The sequence below is a fragment of the Neofelis nebulosa genome, chromosome 16 (genome assembly GCF_028018385.1).
Source record: "Neofelis nebulosa isolate mNeoNeb1 chromosome 16, mNeoNeb1.pri, whole genome shotgun sequence".
Taxonomy (NCBI): Eukaryota; Metazoa; Chordata; class Mammalia; order Carnivora; family Felidae; genus Neofelis; species Neofelis nebulosa.
In genome coordinates this window covers 45,798,459-45,806,278 of record NC_080797.1, presented here as the reverse complement: position 1 = coordinate 45,806,278, position 7,820 = coordinate 45,798,459, and the positions used below count along the sequence as shown (strand labels likewise).

General features: G+C 50.4%; 1 long non-coding RNA gene across 2 annotated transcripts; it reads right to left on the bottom strand.

Moving 5' to 3' along the window:
- Positions 1–793: 793 nt before the first annotated feature.
- LOC131497071 (uncharacterized) lies at positions 794–7,595 on the bottom strand. Of its 2 annotated transcripts, none has more exons than XR_009254751.1 (3): positions 7,298–7,595; positions 5,792–5,919; positions 794–1,243 (listed from the first exon to the last, which is right to left on the bottom strand). It is a non-coding gene; the product is annotated as an uncharacterized LOC131497071 (long non-coding RNA). The 2 variants fall into 2 exon arrangements; XR_009254752.1 differs by having other exon boundaries at positions 5,792–5,865; positions 7,298–7,578.
- Between the last annotated feature and the right edge of the window lie 225 nt (positions 7,596–7,820).

The following is a 7,820-nucleotide window of genomic DNA, read 5'->3' as shown; positions in this document are numbered from 1 at the left end:
AAGCCAAGTAAGTGGCTGATGTATTTTGTGCCCTGTCCCCTATCCCAAGCCTTCAGCCCCACAGGATCTACCAGAGGTGGAAATCGATGGAATCAGAGTCCATCTTGGAGAAAGTGGAGGAGTTGGCTCATTCGGATTTCCTCCTTGGGGAATTTGACCTTGGAAATAGTGAGACAATGAGGCAGCTGGGACAGGAGGCTGAAGCTGTCAGCCTGTGACATACAGAGAAGGTGGCAAAGTGCACAGAGGCCACTGGAAGGAGAAGAGGCACACAGAATGGAAGGAGAGGGCAGGCCAGCTGGGACCTGGAGAACAGCTTGTGCCTATGGGACTACCCACCCCTGTGAGAGCTGGACAGGGCTTTCTAAGGAGGACAAAGCCACAGTTTTGGAAAGTACTCTGGCTTTGTGATGGTTTCCCCTTCCCAGTCCCGTGAAATCCATCCTCACACCTCAATAAGACCCCTCTGTCCCCACTGACGTCCTTCCAGCACCCACTTCTCCTACACCCACCCCTTGCAATCCTAGTGTTTAAGAGATTTTATGATCTTGCAGCCAAAGAAGTTTGCCTGAAACACACGCCAGCATTGTTGTGGAGCCCAGGAAGAGTAAATTAAGTCTTCACTTCGTTATTATTATTATTTTTTTACCTGCTCTGCTCCATGATATTGAGGTGAATTACAACTCCTTCCCACAAACAACTCTCAAACACACACATATATATGTTATATATAAAAATACATAAATATAAAAAATATATATGGAATGATATAAATACATAAGTATATATGAAGTATATATAAAATATTTATAAACATATTAAATAAATAAATAAATAAGGCATGTGCTGAGCACATAATGGGTACTCAATAATTAATATATATGCTTAATAAATTATATCATAATCTTTCATTTTATTTCCACAGCTACCCTAAGAGACAAGTGGTAATTAACCCCACCTGGAGATTTAGGCTCATGGAGTTTAAGTGACTTGGCCAAAGGTCCTGTGGCTCGTAGGAAAGATGCAAAATCAGTTCTGAGCATTTTCAGTGGCTAATGCAAAAATGGAGACATGGTTGATTGCCTGGCGTATCAGCCAGGGCGCCAAGAGAGGTGCCGCTAGAAGTCTCTTGAACCTTGGCTTGGTGTCACTGGCAGTGCGGAATCCTTCCCATGAGTTTGCGGTGTGAGCGGTGGCCTCTCTCTCTCTGTTGTTCCTTCCTCATTCTCTCTTTCCTTGATTCCTGAGGGCACATTAAAGAAAAACAAATAACCAAACTTATGGGCCACCTTGTGTTTTCTGTTTTAAAGAAAATAGCTCTCAGGGGAGCGTGGGTGGCTCAGTTGGTTGAGCCTCTCTGCGTGGGGCTTTGGGCTGACAGTTCGGAGCCTGGAGCCTGCTTCAGATTCTGTGTCTCCTTCTCTCTCTGCCCCTCCCCCGCTCACTCTCTCTCTCTCTCTCTCTCTAAAATAAAAAAACATTAAAAAATAGCCCTATTATAGTCCATGAGAGGATAAACAGTGAATTCTCAGGACTTAGATCACCTACTTAAAAGGAAGATGCTAATAAGTGAAAAAACGCTGATTTTAGCAATGGAATGATCGATCACTCTTGGCATTTTTGAGAAGCAGCACTCATCGATGATGGCCTTTTACTATTCATCCTGAAATTCCATCGTGGGCCAATGAAATTCAAGTGCATGGGCAACGTGGGCCTGCTGGTGGGTTGCTCATCATGGCTCTACATACCTCGGGTGGAATTCACTTAGTGACTGGGCACTGAGTCCCGGGAGCACCCACCCAAGCCAGCTGTTTGGAAAGTGAGAAATACGCCTCTCTACGGACCATCAGCGGCCTCATTCCCTTTTCCAACTAACTGAGCAGATTCTGACTTTTCAGTGTGCCTGACCTCCCAGCGCATGACCATGAGTGCTTTGGAGACCACTGTGGACAGATGCCAGGGGCCCGGGCTCTAGCCTGGTGGCTGCTCTGCTCCTCCAACCTGTGCTTGGCGTCTGAGCCCCAGCCCTGGACTCCAGTCTCTGTCTCCTCTGGCCCTTCTCCTCCTGCTGGCAGCCTGTTCCTCCCCTCTGGCTCCCTGATTGGCACCTGGCCTGGAGCACTGCCTTGATCTTACCGTCACTTGTGGCTTCTGATAAGAGATGTTCTTCCGCCAGATACAGGCCCAGCCAGGGTGTCACTGGAGCAGGGATTTGGGACCTGGGCTGCAGAGTCCAGGAGTGTCAGATTCTAATGCCAATCTACCACTGGTTAGCTCTGTGACCTTAGGAAGCCACACCACCTTTCTGAGCCTCAGTTTCCTTATCTATAAAATGCAGGTGATGAGCTCTGCCCCTGGGAGTGTTAAGAAGGTTAAACAAGGGAGAGTTAGTTAGCCCAAGGCTGGCTTAGGAAGCACAGCACTTGATGAGTGGTTGGTCTGTTTGACGATGGGAGGTTTCGATTGCATCTGCATATGGGGTGCTAGGAGTAATACAGGAAAACCAGGTTTCTCCAGCACCATACATTCTCAGTGCTTGTTTTCAAAGGTCCTGCCTTATAATAATCATTCTGAGGCATTACAACACTTCCGATTTGCAGACGAGGAAACTGAGGCATAGAAGGAGAAATGAGGACATTCCCCCCCCCCACCCCCCCATCCTAGCCAGCCAGTGGGGAAGCCTGGATTCGAATCCAGGTCTCCTGACTCCCGATTCCGGAAAGCAGCACAGGCGGAGGCTTTGATCTCCGAAGCTGCTGTCCAACAATGTGCCCGGGGAAGGGAAGCGGGAGGAGAGGCTCTGCTCCCCGGCGGCCCCTCCTCCCCGAGTGCAGGCTGGCTGCCGGCAGGAGGAATTCAAGCTGCCGGCTTGTGCTCATGCTTGAGGAATGTCTTGAGAAGTCGTGCCTAAGCCCTCTGTATCTGACTCATCATCTCCCCGTCTCCAGGAGTGTCAGAGAAGAGCTCCCTTAATCCCTCCTGTCCTCGGTCCCAGGCTTTCATTTGTCAAACTAAAAATATTCCCTCCGGGAACCTCCTCTTGCCAGGGGCTGAAGGAGGTATAAGGGGAATGGCGTTTTAATGTCACTTCCTGACAGCGCCTCCTTATTGTTCCTCAGCCAGGGAAACAGAGACGGGGCAGCAGGAGCCAGGGGCCTCCGTCATTCTTGGGCCAGGGCCAGTGCCTTCACCTTTCTCCTGTAGGCTGGCTTCTTTTTTTGCCTCGCTCAGGGCTCCAGACAACAGCGTTATCAGCCTGACCCTCAGCCCAGTGCCTCCGGGCTGCATGGTGATTCCACCGGGTGAGGACTCTGGAGCAACAAATTCATTTCCTCCACAGCCCAAGGGGAGGGTGGGCTGGCAGGGTCGGTACTTGTCTGCAAGGCTAGTCTACCTGTAGATGAAGAGCTTGAAGGTAAAGGGGGGAAAAAATGGCCCTGGCGCCCTAGGTAAAAAGGACACAACTGGAACTCTCCAAGTGAGACAGTGACAATGGTGGAAAGTCATCAAGATTTGTCCCCTCTCTTTCCTTTCTGCATTCTGTCCCTCCTGACAGCCTCTTGGTCCTCAGGGCTGCTCCTGAGTCCAGGACCTTGATTTGGCTCTAAACCTTGGTTCATTATCATGGAGGCACTGCCACCTGGGCCCCACCAGGGTGCCAACAGAGCATAGTGAACCCTAAGAAGCATGGACTTGGGTCCAAGCTGGGGTTTAAACTCTGGCTCCGCCCACCATCTAACTCTGTGAGCTTGAGTCAGGTACCTTATCTCTGAGGCTCAGTTTCCTCATCTATACCAGGGGATAATCACGTCCATTGTACTGGACTATTGTGAAGGTTAGTAAGATAGTGTACGTAATCTGACCTTGTAAGTAGAGAAAGCTTTCTCTCTCTCCTCTCTCTCTCTCCTCTCTCTCCCTCCCTCATTATCATGTGAGAAAACAATGAGAAGGCAGCCTCTGCAAACCAGGAAGAGAGTCCTCACCAGAAATAACCCTGTGGATACCTTGGTCTTGGACTTCCCATCCTCCCCAACTAGGAGGAGATACTATGGTGTCCAAGAACAGTGAAGCAGTCTGAGCTGACGAAAAAGCTGTGAGGGGGGACCATCTGGGAGGGGCCATGGAGGCAGATCCCACGGTCCAGGTGAGCCCTTGATCAGGTGTACTGCTGGCAGAGAGAGAAGGCATGCCCATCCAGACCTTGCAGTTAGGAACCAACTGGAACACTGCCATTAGAAGAAACAACTCCACTTCCTACCATGAATGGTGGTTAACCCAGGCTCTGGAGTCAGACAAGTTGACTTTGAACCTGAACTCTGCTGCGTGCCAGCTCTGTGACTGTAGAAAAGTTAACTGACCTCTCTAGTCTCATTCCCTTGCCTGTCAAATGAGTCATTGCTGCCACCTCCCAGCTGTGTAAGCGCCACCATGTATCCATGGCGCACAGTCCAGGGCTTCACATGTAGTAGGCACTTGATGCCTGTTGGCTGCTGCTAGTAATCATGTCATATATAATTACTAATAATTTTGCTCCTAGGATTTGCGTCACCTGCTTGAGCCAAAAGGAAGGCCCTGCTTCTATTGTTATTTGAATCGAAACTGACTGTAGCCCCTGCGTCTCCATTGGAGGGATGGCCTTCTCTCTTTCCTGTGTCTACCTTCCCACAATAAGCTGTGATTCCCGAAATGCTTACTTGCATCAGCCCCAGCCCCACTGGGGATCTCTGGGGTGCAGGTGCACCTCCCGGAGGTGGCGAAGGCCCGGGCCTCCCTAAATCCACCTGGGCCAAATGAGGGGCTGGAGAAACTTGTCTTCCCTTGTCAGGGTCAGCTCTCACTCTCGCTGTGGTCACGACCCTGCTGTCCCATTGGAGAACTTCTTCTTGGTCGGCCCTCCATGTCTTTTCTGTTTAGATGACCTCATCGTACCATCTCAGTGCTTCAGAGGTTTGCATAACTTTGAGTCCAAAAAGCCCCACCAATCTCCATCTGGATCTGCTTGTCCCCTGCGTAGATCTGCCCATCCCTTCACCGGAAGACTTGAGTCGCACAAAGGATATTGGGCGGGTGGCCTGGGACAAGCCTCCAAAACTCCCACCTCTGTGACAATGAAGTGCCTGCTTGCTTTACATATCTTTATGCCAGTGTGACTGTGCAAGCCGTCCTTTTTAGAACAAGGAGATCTGCTCCAAAAACAATGATAATTTCACATTTAATTGCATCTGAGGTGTTGCAGATTGTAAAAGAAAGATTAGTCAGTGTATCATCGAGAAAGAAAAAATGCTTCCAATCACTTATGACACACCATCCTCTGAAAGACACATTGTGATTTCATGCAGATGTAACAGAGATGTTAAAAATGTGGAATCACATGCATTTCAGAATCAGTCACAGTATTAAAATATTAGCTAATATTTCTTGAGGAATTTACCATGTGCTTGGTGCTTGTTCTAAGAGTTTTAAATGAATTGATTTAAATACTCAAAATGGCCCTATGAAGTAGAGGCTATCTTAATAATCCCACTTTACAGATGAGAAAAGTGAGGCATACGCTGGTTATGTAGCTTAATGGCACACAGTTAGGGAGTAGCCAGATTCAAGCTTAGGCAGAGGAATGTCCCTCTTACCAGACATAAAGGGACAGCAACTTTAACATAGGAACTTTGTTTCTCTGTCTCTCTCTTCCTCTCTCTCTCTCTCTCTCTCTCACACACACACACACACACACACACAGACACTGGATTTGAAAGTCTTTACTGGTTCCTTTAGTGCCATGAGAATACCAACTTACGTTGAAGATCAAGAAATTGGGGTTGGGATGATCCAGTAAGCCCTCTTCAGAAGGGAGTTTTGGTGTTTGAGCCCCTGGGGAGGAGAGGTAGTCATCCACCATGCACACAGGCTGCCCAGGAGATCTTACTTGAAACATTTTTTTAATGTTTATTTTTGAGAGCAAGAGAGACAGAGCACGAGTGGGGGAGGGGCAGAGAGAGGGAGAAACACAGAATCCGAAGCAGGCTCCAGGCTCTGAGCTGAGCACAGAGCCCGACGTGGGGCTCGAACTCACAGACCGTGAGATTATGACCTGAGCTGAAGTCTGATGCTCAACCAACTGAGCCACCCAGATGCCCCAGAGATCTTATTTAAAAAAGAGCTCTTCTTCCTGGCTCTTTCCAGTGGCCGTTCCTGAGACTGGGATCCACCTCCCCTCCACAGCCTGGCTTTCTCACGATGGTATTAGTAACATGGCCTCTCAGACCATTTTGGAACGGCCTGAGCTGCTAGCAACAGGAAACCCAATTTAAAAAAAAACGCAACTTCACGGGGCGCCTGGATGATTCAGTCGGTTAGGCGTCTGACTTGGGCTCAGGTCATGACCCCATGGTTGGTGGGCTGGGGCCGGCATCGGCCTCCACGCTGGCGGTGTGGAGACTGCTTGGGATTCTCTCTCTTTCCCTCTCTGTCTGCCCCTCCCACACTGCTTTCTCTCTTTCTCTCAAAATAAGCTAACTAAATAAATAAACAAGTAAATAAATAAAACCAACAAAACCAAAAAACAACAGAAAACCCCAACTTCACCAAATAGGGTTTTTTGGTATTTTTCAGTCTTGCCCAGTGAGTGTCCAGAGGTCAGCGGCCCAGTTCAGGGGGGGAGGGGGTGGGGGTGGTGGGGGGGGTGGCTCATGCTGGCAACTGCTGGCCTCTTCTCTCAGTCTTGCCATCTTAGCTTCTGGACGCGTTGCCTTATGGTTTTCAAAGTGTCTACACCGCCTCCAGGCGCATTTATTCACGTGCTGGTAAGAAGGGGGAGGGGGCTCTGTTGTTTTTTTTTTTTTCTTTGGGAAAGCAAGTCCTCCCCAGGGGAGTTCTTGCAGCTACTAAGCCAGAATTGGGTCACATGTCTGTACCCTCAGGCCCTTCTGTGGCCCAGGGGAATGAGCTGACCGTGGCTAGTTTCCACCTGTAAGGATGTATCCCCTGGGACTGGGGAAGGTCTTCCCCTCCCCAAGATCAAGGGAACCCTGACAACTTCCTGAACAAGAACAAAAGTGGGAAGTAAGCGTGGCTGTTGGGTAAGCCGCTGGCAGTGTCTGTCCCTGTCTCCTTGCCCCTTACTCTTCTTCCCTAACAGTCTCTGCCTCACCCCACCCCCTTCTCCACTTGCTTAGGCCGGGGCAGAGAGGGTGGGGGGAAGAAGCTGCAGTCTGCAGTCCTATCGCCCCGGAGCCCTGGAATGTGAGGACTGGTGAAGGGAGGGGCCCCCTCTCTGGGCTCCCGGGCGCATCCCGGAGCTTACCACGTGCCTGACGCATTGTAGGCGCTCAGTAAATGCCGGAGTGAATGGATGAATGAATCCTGGCCACGAGCCCATGTGCCTTGGCCACTCTCTCAGGAATCAACACGGGAAGATCGGGCCTCCTGCCGCCGCTGGCCCCTGCAGGCGGGGCGTGCGTGAGCGCGCGAGTGTGTGCGTGCGTGCACACTTACAGCTCCTCCCTGCCTCAGATTGAATTACTTAGAAACAGGCCTGCGCCAACCTGGCAGAGGCTGCGTTTAACACGACGGTTCCCACAATTTCCCAAATTCTTTGGATTCGGCAAAATCCAAAAATAAAACAAAGCCCCCACCCCGCCCCCACCATCTCCGGCTCAGTATGTCTCTGGAGCCCGGTGCTCTGCTCCAGCAATGGGTTCCGGGCGTTTGGGTTGGATCTCCAGAGCCCGCTAATCTGCCTTTCCTCCCAGCACGTGCTCCAGCCCCGGGACACGGCCTTCCTCCTGGCCTCTCCCTGGAGCTCAGTGTGCAGGCCTGGGTGTCAG